General features: G+C 42.4%; 1 pseudogene; it reads right to left on the bottom strand.

Moving 5' to 3' along the window:
• Positions 1 to 3,394: 3,394 nt before the first annotated feature.
• On the bottom strand, positions 3,395 to 6,558 carry LOC118575934 (annotated as a pseudogene).
• Positions 6,559 to 15,711: the final 9,153 nt, after the last annotated feature.

Raw genomic sequence — 15,711 nt, 5'->3', positions numbered from 1 at the left:
GCACTTTGGTCAAATGTAAACTAATGTATTTTCCTTTATCAGTTTGCTTCAAACTTCTTTTAAAACACAGGAGGGAAATTATGTAGAGGATTTAATGAATCAAAGAGAAGAGCAGCAGTGTGGGATTTGAGAGTACTGCTGCTGTGGGAGTTGGGTGTGTGAGTGGGTGGCTGCACTTTCATTTTATTGTGTTTATTTTTATTTTTTAAATTTATTTATTACATATACAGTATTCTGCCTGCATGTATGCCTGCAGGCCAGAAGAGAGTGCCAGATCTCATTACAGATGGTTGTGAGCCACCATGTGGTTGCTGGAATTGAACTCTGGACCTCTGGAAGAGCACTCAGTGCTCTTAACCTCTGAGCCATCTCTCCAGCCCCCCTTGTTGTGTTTATTAATTTCAGTGTAAAAAATCAGAAAAAAATCAGTTATGCTCTACTGTTTTAGTCAGTGTTCTGTTGCTGTGAAGAGACAACATGACTGAGGCAGCTCTTATAAAAGAAAGCATTTAATTTAATTGGGGTTTGCTTACAGGTTCAGAGGTTTAGTCAATGATCAGCATGGCAGGTAGCATGGCAGCACCCAGGCAGACATGGTAGCTGAGAGTTCTACATCTGGTTCCATGTGGAGGGAATGACACTGGGCGCGGCATGAACATTTGAAACCCTGAAGCCCACCCCCAGTGACACATTACCTTCAACAAGGCCACACCTCCTAATCCTTATCAATTAGTGCCGTTTCCTAGTGACCAAGCATTCAAATCTATGAGCCCGTGGGAGCCATTCTTATTCAAACCACCACATCTACTAGTGATCAAAATGTCACATTTCAAGTGTTCTTAGCGGGGCAGGCAAGGTGGTGCAAGCTATAATGTCAGCACTTGGTGGTAGAGAAAGGCTGATACTTGGCTACAAAGTACAGTGAAATCAAGGATAGCCTGGGCCTAAACAACATGGAAACCCCAAATAAAACGAAACAAATGAAAACAGATAGAAAAGAAATCCTTATGTGTTTTCTGTTATTGCAATAATAATTATTATTGTTATGAAAAGTTACCCCATTTTTATGTTTTATAGAGAATATCATGTAGTTTAGTGAGTCCAGGGGCCAAGCACTTGCTTGCTTTCCATTCTGAATGGGGGGGGGGGGGGGGGGGGAGGAGTGCTGGTTTTAGGCAATACCACGGGCTGTCCTGTGGAAGAAGCATTTAGCTGTTCGCTAGGTAGGGGCAGGGTGCAGCTGCCCCCGGGACAGCTGAGTATGAGAATTCAAAGGCACATTTTATTATGTCTTCCTCACAGTGTAAAGAATTTCTTCAGCCTGGTCTACAAAACGAGTTCCAGGACGGCCAGGATACACAGAAAAATCCTGTCTCGAAACAAAATAAAGAAACAAAAACGGAATTTCTTGATCGGAGCTGCAATCACCATGGAAAAAGACTGCCAGAAGAAGTTTCCCATTCTGGATCGGAAAGCCAGAAGAGAACTTTTTCCCTTCAGCATCTTTTCCCTTTCCTCCCCATCCTTGCATTTCCCTGAGACCTTTACAGCAGGCCCTTGGTGGGACGGAGTGGAAGAGGCATCTAGTCTGCCCAGCAACAGCTGATGTCCATGGCCTGATCATTATGATTGGTTGCTAGGAGGGGCCTGTACCGTCTGCCAGCATCACTGTGACACCCCGTCCCCTCAAGCAAGACCTTGTTTGCCTTTTTGCTTCAGAATTGCCGCTTCTGGTCACCTGCTTGTCCTCCACTGACCTCTTCGTTTCTGTCTCTGTGCAGTGTGGAGAGCCATCAAGACCCAGGCTGGGGAGCCCGATTCGCGGTGGGCTGTCAGTCACCAGGGTGGCTCTGACGCCAGCGACTGTGTGCCCGGGCGGTTTCCCAGCTGAGCAGCTGTCACGTTGCAGACTATCTTGGAACCTTACAAGCCTTTTCTTTTCTTGGGGGATCGACCTAGGATCTAAAAGACTAGGCAGGCACTCTACCTCTTAATCATAGCCCATCCCAGTCCATTTTTCTAGTAGAGAAAACGATATGATGGGGTAATTATGTGTCCTGGAATCCCTAGAGCTCTTTGAATTCTTATTCTAATATGAGAGACTTTGTTTCTTTATGTCAGAGGTGGAATTCTCAGATGCAGACTCTGTGTCTACACCTCCCTAGCCGTCTGAGACTAGCTAAAGGGTCCTGCACATGGGTTAAAGGAACGCTAATTTCTGTATTTACAAAATGGGGACTGTTGAAGAACCGGCCTGCCTCCATCATAGGCTTAAAAGCCATCTTACAGTAAAGACAAACTAGGTTTATTCCTGTTTATGATTAAACCTCCGAGTTTTCAAGGATTGCACTATGCTTTCACCTGTAACCTTAAACTACAAAATGGTTCTGTACTGCCGGTTCCAGGAATGGCAATCATGTCTTTTTTCAAAAAGCTATTTATAACCATCTTGCAACCCTACCTTTGTTTCAAAAGGTTATATGACCACCTATGACTACCTGTTGCTATGACTTCCTGTAGTTGGTTGTTTTTTATTCTTTACTCTTTGGGGGGCCTGCCATCCAGCTCCCAAATAAATCACACACAGAGGCTTATTATTACTCATGAATGCCCAGCCTTAGCTTGGCTTATTTCTAGCCAGCTTTTCTTAAATTATCCCATCTACCTTTTGCCTCTGGGCTTTTAACTCTTTCCTATATACCTTTTTTTACTTCTTATTCCATGTGTAGCTGGGTGGCTGGCCCCCTTTCTTGCTCCTTCATTTTTTTTTTTCCTCCCAGACTTCTCCTATTTATTCTCTCTGCCCGCCAGCCCCGCCTATCCTTTCTCCTGCCTTGTTATTGGTCATTCAGCTCTTTAGTAGACCAATCAGTTGTTTTAGACAGGCAAAGTAACACAGCTTCACAGAGTTAAATGAATGCAACATAAAAGAATGCAACACGTCCTTGCATCATTAAACAAATGTTCCACAGCACAAACAAATGTAACACATATTAAAATAACATTCTACAATGACTGCCTGTTGCTTTGTTTTGGCCACCTATTATGTCCTGCCCTTGTAACCTGGCCTATTCCCCCCCCCCCATTTGGGGACCTCCCACCGCTGAGGTATTAAAGGCTTATCTTCCTCTCAACCAGTGCTGACCTCTTGAACCCTACCTTAGAGTGAGGCAACCCATGTACACACATAAAGAAACTTGCTTTAATTAATTGCTTGCTATAATTAATTTGGCCATGATGATTTGGGTTGGTGGTCTCTCTCCTCCCATCTTTGGGGTTAACACTATACCACTCACTTCATGAGACAGAGGTTCTGTGAGACAAGGTACATAAAGTGTTGTGTCTGGCCCTCAGAGAAACAAAGAAATACTATTCTGAACCTGTGCACAGAATGTTAGCCTATGAGGGAAAGCTTTTGTCTTATTTTACCCTGGATACTAACCCCACCCCATTTTTCTCCTTCTTCTGGGCATGTAATAGTGAGAGACATGTAACAGAGTAAGTTTTTGAAAAGAGTGAACCACAACCACCCCACCCTTTCTTTACATACTCAACCTCAATAAACTTATAGAAAGAATGAGTGAGGGGTATAAAGGGCTGATCTGGGAGGAGTTGGGGTGAACATGATCAAAATACATAGTATGTATGTGTGAAATTCTCAATGAATTAACAAAAATATTATATTAAAAAGAATGATTGACAAGAGGCTGGGGCTGGAGCCTGGCTTGAGGGCTGGTATATGTAATAGCTCAGTTGATAGCATGCAGAAAGTCCTAGTTCTCATTATGGATACAAGGCCAGCCTCAGAGGATTGAGGTCAGCATGGGCTAAGTAAGTTTATTTCTCACATAGATAAACAAACAAACAGACAGACAGACAAACCAAGGACAAAATTTCTACCCTCTCATCTCTAACCTTCACATTCAGTTCTTTTTCAGGCAGTAATTTTGCCCTCACACACTTTCCTGAATTCTAATCCTACATCAACACCAGCACTTTCACTTGATCTAGATAACAAATAACTTATATTTTTCCAGCCTCCTCCCTGCCCCTACACCCAGTATTGGGGATTGAGACTAAGAGCCTCAGACATGCTAGTCAAGTGCTATACTACTGAGCTACATGGCCAGTCCTAAAGAACTAGTGAAGGAAGACGTGGGAAGGAGGAAGTGGTGTTTGACCTGTGATAAAACAGCTTTGGATGCCTTTTAGGGTCCAGGAACAAAGGTGGGGTACCTGGAGTTTGTGCCCCCTCACCACACCTTTCCCTTCCCTTAGTGTTATTCTCCACATCCATTTCTACAGCTTCTACGATTCGATTCCTAAATTACTCTCCTTGTGTCATTTCCCTCCAGGAAGAAAACATTAGTTTTCCCCACAGGAGGCCCTTTGTGCATCTGCATTTGCCAGGTACTTCTGGACCTGAAGCTCTCAATCCCAAGGCTCTTCAAGCAAAGATCATTCCAGGGTCAGACAAAATAATGACGAATTTTACAAAACTGTCCAATCTACTTGAGTCAAGATTTAAGCTTAGTTATTTGGTGCAAAATTTAAGCCTAGCTCTTTGGCACTTTTTTGTTTGTTTGTGAGGTGTGGTCTCATGTCGCCCAGGCTGGCCTAGAACTCTGAGTCTGATCTTAAACTTTTGATCCCCCTGCCTCTACTTCCCAAATGTTGGGACTACAGTTATGTATCACACATATGGTTTATGCACTGCTGGGGACAAAAGACAGACAAAGCAAAACACCCAACACTTTAGGCATGCTAGAAAACACCATGACAACTGAGCTGCTTCTCCCTCCTGATTTACTTATTGGAGACTGGGTCTCAGTCCATAGCCCTGGTTGGCCAGGAACTTGTTTTGTAGATCAGGCTGGCCTCAAACTTGTGCCAGCCCTCCTGCCTCTGCTCCTGACTGCTAGGATTACTGTTCTATGCCACCATGCCCAGCTCAATATTTCTTGCTGAGTAAATTATGATAGCCATGTTGACTAAGTAGAGTAGTATAATTTCTATTTGTCCTTGGTTCTCAGTTGTCTCTAATGTATTTCTGGCTGTCCTGGAACTTGATATGGAGACCAGGATGGCCTCAAACTCACAGAGATCCACCTACTTCTGCCTCCTGAATGCTGGGATTAAAGGCATGCTACACCATGCCTGGCCTCCTACCTCATATTTTTATTTTTCATTAAGGTTCTTCACCCGCCCCCATCCTTAAATATTTTACTTTGAGATATGGAAAATCCTTACAGGTCCATATGGAAAAGATAAACATGATCACAGAATGAAGATAACCTAATTAGAATCACTGATTATTATCAACTGTTGTTTGATATATCCAAGGCTAAAAGGAATGAATTAGCATTCTTCACCCTCTCCTTCAGCAGAATCCATACCAACCTCTTCATATCCTCTAGGGCAGCCACATCCTTACAGGCCTCAGAGAACTCCTCTTTCTTTATGCCATCACCCATGTACCTGAGCATGGTCATGCTTGCCATACATCAGGTCAAATGTGTGGTCTAGGTGAGCCTAGGCCTCAGCAATGGCTGTGGTGTTGCTCAGCATACATGCAACTCTTTGTACCTTAGCTAAGAATCCATCAGGTACCACAGTGGGAAGCTAGTAATCAATGCTAAATTTGAAGCCAGTGGGACACCAGTCCACAAACTAAATGATACTCTTGGTCTTGATGATTTTAATGGCAACATTGACATCTTTAGAAGAACCATGTCACCATGGTACAACAGGCAGCAGGACATGTATTTACCATAGCAATGGTCACATTTCAGCATCTCGTTGTCTGGCTCAAAGCAGGCAAGGCATTGGTGATCTCTGTCACAAAAAGCTGCTCATGGTAGCCTGTTCCAGCAGAGATGATAAGAGCATATGTAGCCAGAGGGAAGTGGATGCAGGAATAGAGAAAAAGGTTGGTCTGGAATTCTGTCAGACCAATATATCATCAAATCTGAGGGAAGCAACAATGGAAGACACAATCTGGCTAGCAAGGTGAATAAAGTTAGTAGAGATTGGGCATTCAATATCAAGATTTCTAAGACACATGTCATAGATAGCCTCATTGTCTATGATGATGGCACAATCAGAGTCCTCCAAAGTTGTATGAATGGTGAGAATGGAATTGTTGGGTTCAATAACAGTGGTGGAAACCTGGCATTGTGCATAAATGGAGAACAGCAGCTTGGATTTCTTTTCATAATCAACAGAAGGCCACTCCATCAGCAGGTCTAAGACTAGGTCAGTGATTTCTTTGCCAATGATGTAGTAGCCATGGGCGTAGTTATTGGCAGCTGCTCAGGGTGGACGAGCTGATAGTAGGTGCCCATGAAAATGTCATCAGTAACTATGGGTTCCAGGTCTAGGAACATTGTCCTGTGCATTTGCTTGCTATATACCTATCCCACTGAAGATGTTGAAAGAGTCATCTCTTCCCTCAATGGTCTTACTTGGCATCTGGCCATTGGGCTGGATTCCATGTTCTAGGCAGTAGAGATTCTGGACACCAGCCTGGCTAACTCGGGCAGAGATGCACTCATGCATGGTAGCTACAAGTTAGGAGGTGAGGGTGACAGAAACAGACACAGTTTCTGTCCCCAACAAGCTAAGATTCCAGGTAAGTAATACAACAGTAAGATTCTTAATATGCCTCATGACACTGTTGACTTAGCTATGGACTTAAACCACAAAGGTTAAGCCAGTTTAGTCTGCTGACTGAGGGAAGCAGGGGGACTATAAAGTCTGGAATCTTAACTCCAGTTGTAGAGCTGAAATAATATAATAGGAGGTAGGGTTGATGTGGCCATAGTGATTTTGAGCTGGTTACTGTTATCCTGCTAGCAATGTTCTAAACATAATAGACATTGCAAAGATCCCAGTACAACTCCCACTACAGATGTCTGTAGGGTTTAATGCAGCCTTGGTTGCCTTTAAACTAGTTTATAGCTGAAATTCACTATAAACGTTGATCTTCCTGTCTTTACATCCTAGGATTACAAGGTTTTGTTATCATGCCCAACTTTCAGAGCTCTGCTAAAATGGCTTTAACTAGGGATTTATACCCATATACTATTGTATTTAAATCAGAGCCAGAAGCTGTCTTGAAGCTTACCAGAAATGAATTTTTTTTATTTCATTTAATGTTTTTGATATATTTTCACAGTGAACATATGGACTTTATAATAATGATTTTTGAAAAAAATGTTACACAACAAACAAAACTGAAAAAGCATTTGCTCTTTAGATTTGCTCCATCTCATTTAGAGTTGCCTTGTAACTAATGCCATCTAATGGCTAATTAACTGAACTGTGAATGAAGGGCACACACTTGTAATTCCAGCATTCTGGTGGCTGAGGCAGAAGAATTGCCCACAGTTTGCAACTAGTTTGATCTATATAGTAAGACCTTGTCTTAAACACACACACACACACACACACACACACACACACACACACATACACACACTCTTGCTTTCAGTTGTACAGGAACACAGAGAAGATGCATGGATGCTGAAAACTTCAAAGGAGAAGGTGAATCATGACACAACAAAATCACTCACTAAAGTTGCACAGTGTTCATACTTAATGAGATATTAGGCCACCAAATGATGGTAAAAATGTACCAACATCTGCATGCCACTCAACAGAAGAAATATTAATCACTAATACATGTCAGATAGATTTTTACAGCTTTAGACTATTTTTCTGTTAATGTGTTTATTTCTCCCATCAGTATATATAATGGCAGATAAGCTATATTTATTCTAATTTCGCAGATGAGAAAATAGAGACCAGAGGGATTGTGAAGAGATCATAAGTCAGATGACTACTGTCCTTACAAGATCTAGGGCCCTAGACATTAGGTCACCAGACTGGCATTCTTCTCAAAGTATTTCTTTACAGAAACATCTCTTCCATATTCATTGTGAGTACTTAAGCTGAGACCCAGGAAAGAGGACTTAAAATGTTCTCTGTCACATAATGTGACATTCTTTCCCCAAAATGGTTTTAAGTATATACACTCATGTTAGCTATGTTTGAGGATCTAGTTTATTTCATTATTGTCAATGCTTGATTTAAAACTTTTTTTATTATGTGTATATGTCAACAAGTAAAGCATCAAGTGGCAGAGATGGGTTACATCTTTTCTGGTTATTGGTCAAAGGAGTTCCATATGCCACCCCAAAACATCACAGGTTATTGTCCCTTGCTATTTTGATTATTCTCCACAAACTTACTTACATTGTTGAACATGGAGAAATACTGCTGGTGCCCAATGAGAACTTTTACCCCTACTGACTAGCATTCATGGTGCTAGAAGGTACTATGCATGCTACCAGAGGAGAAAAGTAATCATCAGTAGTATCACCCAGCTATAAACCTCATTACCTACAACAGCAACCTGTCTGCAAAATAGACTACTACAATGGTGGCACAAATGTTATGGGAGTAACTGTGTTAGTTTGAATGGGAATGACCCTCATAGGCTCATATATTTGAATGCTTAGTCACCAGTTAGTGGAAATGTTTGGGAAGGATTAGGAGGTATGGCCTTATTGTAGTAGTTGTGACCTTGTTGGAGGAGGTGTGTCACTGGGGTAGGATTTGAGGTTTCAAAAGCCCACCCTAGGCCCAGTCTTGTTCTCTCTCTGCTTGCTGCATGCAAATCAAGATGTAAAGTTCTCAGCTACTGTTCCAACACCATACTTGTCTGCTTCCTGTCATGATGATTGCATGGGTTGGTTTTGTTTGACACAAGCCAGAGTCATCAGACAAGAAGGAGCTTCGATTGAGGAAGTGTCACCATGAGATCCAGCTATAAGGCATTTTCTCAACTAGTTATCAGTGGGGGAGCGCCCAGCCCGTGGTGGGTAGTGCCATCCTTGGTCTTGTGGCCTTGGTTCTATAAGAAAGCAAGGTGAGCAAGCCAGGGGAAGCAAGCCAGTAAGCAGCTCCCCTCCATGGCCTCTGCATCAGCCTCAAGGTTCCAGACCTGCTTCAGTTCCTGTTCTGACTTCCTCCTGTAGTTAGAGTTTTCCTGCCTGGCCCAGTCAGGACAAATCTCTCTTGCCTGCCAGTCCCACAGTTGCTCAGACCCAACCAAGAAAGCACACAGAAACTTACATTGTTTAGAAACTGTATGGCTGTGGCAGGCTTCTTGTTATCTCCTTCTTCTATCTTAAATTAACCCATTTCTGTTAGTCTATACTTTGCCACATGGCTTGTGGCTTACCAGTGTCTTTACATGTTGCTTTTCATGGCGGTGGTTGGCGGTGTCTCTCCAGCCTTCTACATCCCAGAATTCTCTACTCTCTTGTCCCGCCTATACTTCCTGCCTGGCTACTGGCCAATCAGAACTTTATTTACACAGAGCGATATCCACAGCACTTCCCCTTTTCTTTTTTTTTTTTAAGGAAGGTTTTAACTTTTACATAGTACAATTACATATAACAAAACAATTATCAAGCAAGAATTACAGTTATAATATTAAAGAAGATATCCTATCTATCTTATATTTGTGAGTCTAAGGTTTTATATCTAACTTATCTTTTATCATAACTGAGGGAATTATAACTATCTAGTCTTCAACCACATCAAAGACCTCAGAAGGATATAATATTACCTGAGAAGGATGCAAGCAACTTTTGGGAGTTTTGCAGGGTAGACAGAGACAGCTGGCAGCCTGGACAGTCACCTAATGTTCCTTTGTAAAGTTGGGGCATTTGTCTTCAGCCCACAGGGCTAGAGTCTCTCGATCACTTCTCTCAGTGTCCTGTAGAATGTCTGGCCGTTTCCTCTGCGAAGCAGGAACCTGAAGGACCATTTTGTCAAGCAAAGTTTAGTGGTCACCTTTCTATGGGTCCTTCATGTCCAGTCGATCAAGCAGTCCAGGCAAGAACAGTTTCTTGCCCAAATGGCTATTTTTGCAAAGGTGAAGATAAGATAGGAAGAGTCTTCAATGCCCATCCTCCTCTCTGAAGTAAATTGGTGCTGCCAGGAGCAGACATGTCTCACTGTCCAGAAAGTCTAAATTTTAAAAATATTTTAAATGCCATATTCTGGAGGTCTTTGAAGTATTTGAAGATTACCTATCTATCTGAAATATCTCTATGTATAACTAGAAGACTTAACTAACATGGCTATGAGTATGATTATCACAGATGATTAATTATTAATCTATTTTTAATTATCCATTACAATTTTAAATGAGCTATACAAACATAATACCTTAAACATGAGTAGAAATATGCACACAATATAACAAAATTAACTTTAAGTTTGTATCAATAGACTAAAGTCTATACCAATGAAAACATTTTAAACAAGTTGTTGCTCTTTAGAAGTAAGTTCCTTAATCTACCCTTTTGTCCTATTATATCTATATCATATCCCCTTTTCTTCTTTAGAAAGAGATTGCATTCATAATCAACCCGATTTAAATAAAAATATTGGTTTTTCTCTGCCCCATACCACAGGGCTCTTCTGATTTGGGACACAAGAATCTCTTAACCTTTACTTTTAACAATATGTCTGGGTTTAGAGAAGGAGTGAGCCAATTCCATCTCCAAAGCCAGCTTGATAATTTTGGGAATGTGGGCGTAGTTTTTCTTACTACTTCCTGCTGGAGGGGGGTGATGTATCTTATGGGGATACAAAGAAAATTTTAGGATTATGGAGTAGTCCATGAGGGTAAACCTCTGAGCCAGTTGTCTTGAAACCATTCTGGATGTCGGATCATCTGGGCCATGGTGTCATTGGAGACCTTTCAGGTGGTCTTGGCTGATCAAACCTGATGTATCTTAATCTGGAACAAATCCATAGCCTCTGGCTTTCTGTGGAAACAAAAGCAGAGACTCTTTTCCAAAGCAACATATATTTATATCCAAATTTTGAGGTCAAGTTACCTTTAAAATTTACATATTTGTTTAACTCAACAGCTTTTATGATCAAATCTTTTTCTGCAGTTAAAAATCCCAAAGACAACATAAACCAGATTTTCTGTGTAATATCCATCTTTGTAAGACTGAAACACTACTGTGGCTGCTGGCTCCGCCCACCTCAGCTTTCCAACATGGCGGTGGGGCAGTTTACCGCCAGCTCTGGGTCTGGAGCCATGTGTATCATCAACTATCAGAAGCAGTTCTATCAAAGCAGCGCATAGCCCAGAAATCTTTTTTTTCTTTTTTTAAACTAGCAAAGGCTAAATCTACCACGCAGCAGAGTAAAGTGCCGCTTGTAGACTCCTCATTCCCGCCACACTGCAGGTCAGATGCACACACCAGGAACCCGCCACAGTAGCTCAAACCGTCAGGCTGCCGCTAACTTGAAAGAGACAATTAGGAAGCTGTTTTTAGCTCCGTCTTAGAATCTTTTTTCTCAGGTTTTAGGTGGAAATTCTTGCCAACACGTTGGACCCCATTTGTAGTTAGAGTTTTCCTGCCTGACCCAGTCAGGACAAATCTCTCTTGCCTGCCAGTCCCACAGTTGCTCAGACCCAACCAAGAAAGCACACAGAAACTTACATTGTTTAGAAACTGTATGGCTGTGGCAGGCTTCTTGTTATCTCCTTCTTCTATCTTAAATTAACCCATTTCTGTTAGTCTATACTTTGCCACATGGCTTGTGGCTTACCAGTGTCTTTACATGTTGCTTTTCATGGCGGTGGTTGGCGGTGTCTCTCCAGCCTTCTACATCCCAGAATTCTCTACTCTCTTGTCCCGCCTATACTTCCTGCCTAGCCACTGGCCAATCAGAACTTTATTTACACAGAGTGATATCCACAGCATCCTCCAATGACGGACTATGAACTGGAAGTGTAAGTTGAATAAACCCTTTCCTCCCCAACTGGCTTTTTGGTCATGGGTTTTTTTTTTTTTGTTTGTTTGTTTGTTTTTGGTTTTTCGAGACAGGGTTTCTCTGTGTAGCTTTGCGCCTTTCCTGGAACTCACTTGGTAGCCCAGGCTGGCCTCGAACTCACAGAGATCCTCCTGGCTCTGCCTCCCGAGTGCTGGGATTAAAGGCATGCACCACCAACGCCCAGCTGGTTTTTTGTTTTTTGTTTTTGTTTTTGTTTTTTCCCTGAGACAGGGTTTCTCTGTGTAGCTTTGGGAGCCTGTCCTGGAACTTGTTCTATAGACCAGGCTGGGCCTTGAACTCACAGAGATTGGATTGCCTCTGCCTCCTGAGTGTTGAGATTAAAGGGCTGCACCACCACCACCTGGCTTCCTCATAGTGTTTTGTCACAGCAATAGAAACCATAAGACAATGATCATGGACTAAATCTTAAAACCTGTAAGTGAGCCCCCAATTAAAAGCTCTATTTTATGAGTTTCCTTGGCCATGGTGTCTCCTCAGCAATAGAACAGTGACTGAGAGAGAAATTAACCATGTTTTTCTTGGATTTAAGGTCCACTCCATAAGATGGGACCCATATCTGACCAAAAAAGGCCCAGAATCTGAAATACACGGGTACAGGCCCTAGGGGAAAATCTACAACTATTAATTCCACTAAAAGAACGGAGCACTAAAATGACTCCTGATGACATATCACTATACTCAAAGATTAGAACATTGCTCAACCCCATCAGAGAAGCTTCTTCTTGTAGATGGGAATTAACACAGAGACAATAAAACTGGACAGTATGTGAAGAGTGAGAGAATTTGGAGCACCTAGCCGTAAAATAAGATGCCATTATCAAAGCCCTCTCCTTGAGGATAAGGTATCTATTCAGAAGAGGAGGCAGAAAGGTTGTACGAGCCAGAGGTGGTGGATGACTCCAAGGAAATAGTGTCTTCTAGACACAACAGGACTGATGCACATATGAACTCACAGAGACTGTGACAGCACATCCAGGCCTTCTCAGGTTCAAACCAGACAAAATTCCTGCACAAAGAAGCAGACATGGACACAAAGTCCCATCCCTAACCAAGAAGCTATTTGCAGTTGATGTCTGCTGAGCAAGGGAAAGGCATTTTCCTGCAATGGAGTGTCATTGAGTATATCAACCACACTCCAGGGCAGTCTAGTGACTAGAAATAGTTGGTGAACATAAAACAGACTCCTGTTGTTGGGAGCTTTTGCTTTTTTGGGGGGAGGGCTGCCATCCAGCTCCCAAATAAATCACACTCGGAGGCTTATTCTTAATTATGAATGCCCGGTCTTAGCTTGGCTTAGCTTCTAGTCAGCTTTCCTTAACTTATCCCATCTACCTTTTGTCTCTGGGCTTTTTCTGTTCCCTTATTTCTGTATCTTATTCTTACTCTGTGGCTTGCTGTGTGTCTGGGTGGCTGGCCCCTGGAGTCCTCCTCCTTTTCTGGGTGCTCCTAGATCAGCTCTCTCCTCCCAGATTTTTCCTTCTACATATTCTCTCTGCCTGCCAGCCCCGTCTATCCTTTCTCCTGTCTCGCTATTGGCCAGTTCATTAGACCATCAAGTGTGTTAGACAGGCACAGTAACACGGCTTCACAGAGGTAAACAAATGCAACATAAACAAAAGTAACACACCTTAAAATATTCTACTACAGACTCCATTTTTGTGTGCACTTTTTTTTTTGTTATTTTTATCTTATTTGGTTTGTTTTGATTTTCTTTATTTAGAGAGAGAGAGAGAGAGAGAGAGAGAGAGAGAGAGAGAGAGATGACAGAGACAGAGACAGATGCAGAGAAGAAAGAAAATGAAATTTAGTAGGTAGTGAGGAGGACCTAGGAAGAACTAGGAAGGAGATCCAAATACATTGTATGGAAAAAAATAATGAAATGATTACATATATAAAAGAAATTATGTATATGTGTATGGGGTTTGTGCACTTGTGTATAGTACTAGAAGAATGTGTTGGATCCCCTGGGCTGCCTGCAGCACAACTTCTGGGGAGCAAACTCTAGTCCTCTGGAAGAACAGCATGTCTAGCTCATCTTCTCCTCTCTCACATATTAACCAGTACTGACTTTGTGATGTTGACTCATAGACTTCTAGAGTTAAGGACAACATCACCCCTAACTTTTTAGGAAAATGGCAAGATGATTCAGGGACACGTGTGTAGTACATTCCTCCTGCCATTTTGGCAGACAGCCTTTCTAGAGTCCATCAGCTCAAGGCCCTACTATCCCAGAAATTCCTTATCCCCTAGCAATACCTATCCACAGAGAATGAAAGTTGGACCCTGGCACAGGTGAAAATTCACTACCCATGTTCCTGATTTTGGAGCAGGAGCTTGGGATAAGCTCAAGAACCATGATCCTTTGATGGGCACTTCCAAAGAGCAAGCAGAGTGATAATAGCCAGACACAGTGGTGCACACCTATAATCCTGGCCCACAGGAGGCCAAGGAAGAAGGATCTAGCTTGGGCCACATTAGACCCTCAAAACCAAAACCAAAACACAGGAGAAGAGAGCAGGAGGAGAAGAGGAAGTGGGAGGAGGGAAAACGGGCAAGAACAGGAAGAGGATTGATTAAGCCCCCTTCTTGGTAAGTGATGTCTCACTGTAGTAGTAATCTGAGTAGGGCCACAATTAGCATAGCTGTGTGGAGTAGAGCTTGTGTATATACCATACATAGATCATACCATGTGGTCAGGGGACACATGGGTGGTTTAGGACCCCAGGATTCTGCCACTTCCAATGCTGGAAGAAGCTTCAGTATCCTAAAAGCAAGAGTTGCTGGGCAGGAAGTCAGGTACCTGGCATGACAGCATCCTGGATAGCATCTATACATGAGGCAAATAAGCAAACAGATTGATAAAAGATGACTTTCAGGCAAACAGGAGAGGAATCTGCTGGAGAAGACTCTGCCTGCAGCCTAGCCACACTGCTGGCAGCTCTACAGAAAGATGAATCTATTCCCAGAAGAACTGTTATGCAGGTAACCATGACCCCAGTGGATTTATCTATAGGAGCACTACAGATCCACAGAGATGTCTCAGGGAGACAAACTAGGAGCCTTGGCAATGTTTCCCATGGCTGCATCTCAGGTCAAGTAGGGTCTTTGGAGTCAGTGTTTTTCATCCCCCCCATGTCACATGAATCTGAGTTTGAGTTTCTTATTAATAGAATGGAAATAGTATCTATTTCAGGAATTTTTTTTCCTGTGTCAGGTGTGGGGCTAAACTTACATTGGAGTAGCTCCCACAACCACCTTCTGCAGTCAGACTCCGCAGTATATTTAATTAATCCACTCATTTACTCATTTTTTACGTATTTACTGTGTGTGTGTGTGTGTGTGTGTGTGTGTGCAAGAATGTGGAGGTCAGAAGAAGACTTTTAGGGTTGGTTCTCTACTTCAAACATGTGCATCCTTGATATCAGCTCTTCAGGTCCGGTGACAGGTGACTTTACTTGCTCAGCTGTCTCACAGACCATATTTAAAAGGTCTGAGCTCCAGTTTTCTTATCTGACATGTGTCAATATTATTATAAAGAGACAAAAGAACAGGACAGAAGGGGTTGGAGAATGTGGCTCATTGCCAGAGTGCTTGACTATAAATACAAAGCCCTGGGTTCTGTTTCCAGAAAAACACACAATAATTCAAACACACACACACACACACACACACACACACACACACACACACACACGAGAGAGAGAGAGAGAGAGAGAGAGAGAGAGAGAGAGAGAGAGAGAGACTAAGAATGAATTAGAAGAGAACATAATGTAAATTAAGCACCATTGAGGTATTCTGTTTCTGCACAGATTCAAGTGT

The sequence above is a fragment of the Onychomys torridus genome, unplaced genomic scaffold (assembly GCF_903995425.1).
Source record: "Onychomys torridus unplaced genomic scaffold, mOncTor1.1, whole genome shotgun sequence".
Classification (NCBI taxonomy): domain Eukaryota; kingdom Metazoa; phylum Chordata; class Mammalia; order Rodentia; family Cricetidae; genus Onychomys; species Onychomys torridus.
The sequence above is the reverse complement of the archived record's forward strand: the minus strand, read 5'-3'. Positions and strand labels throughout refer to the sequence as shown.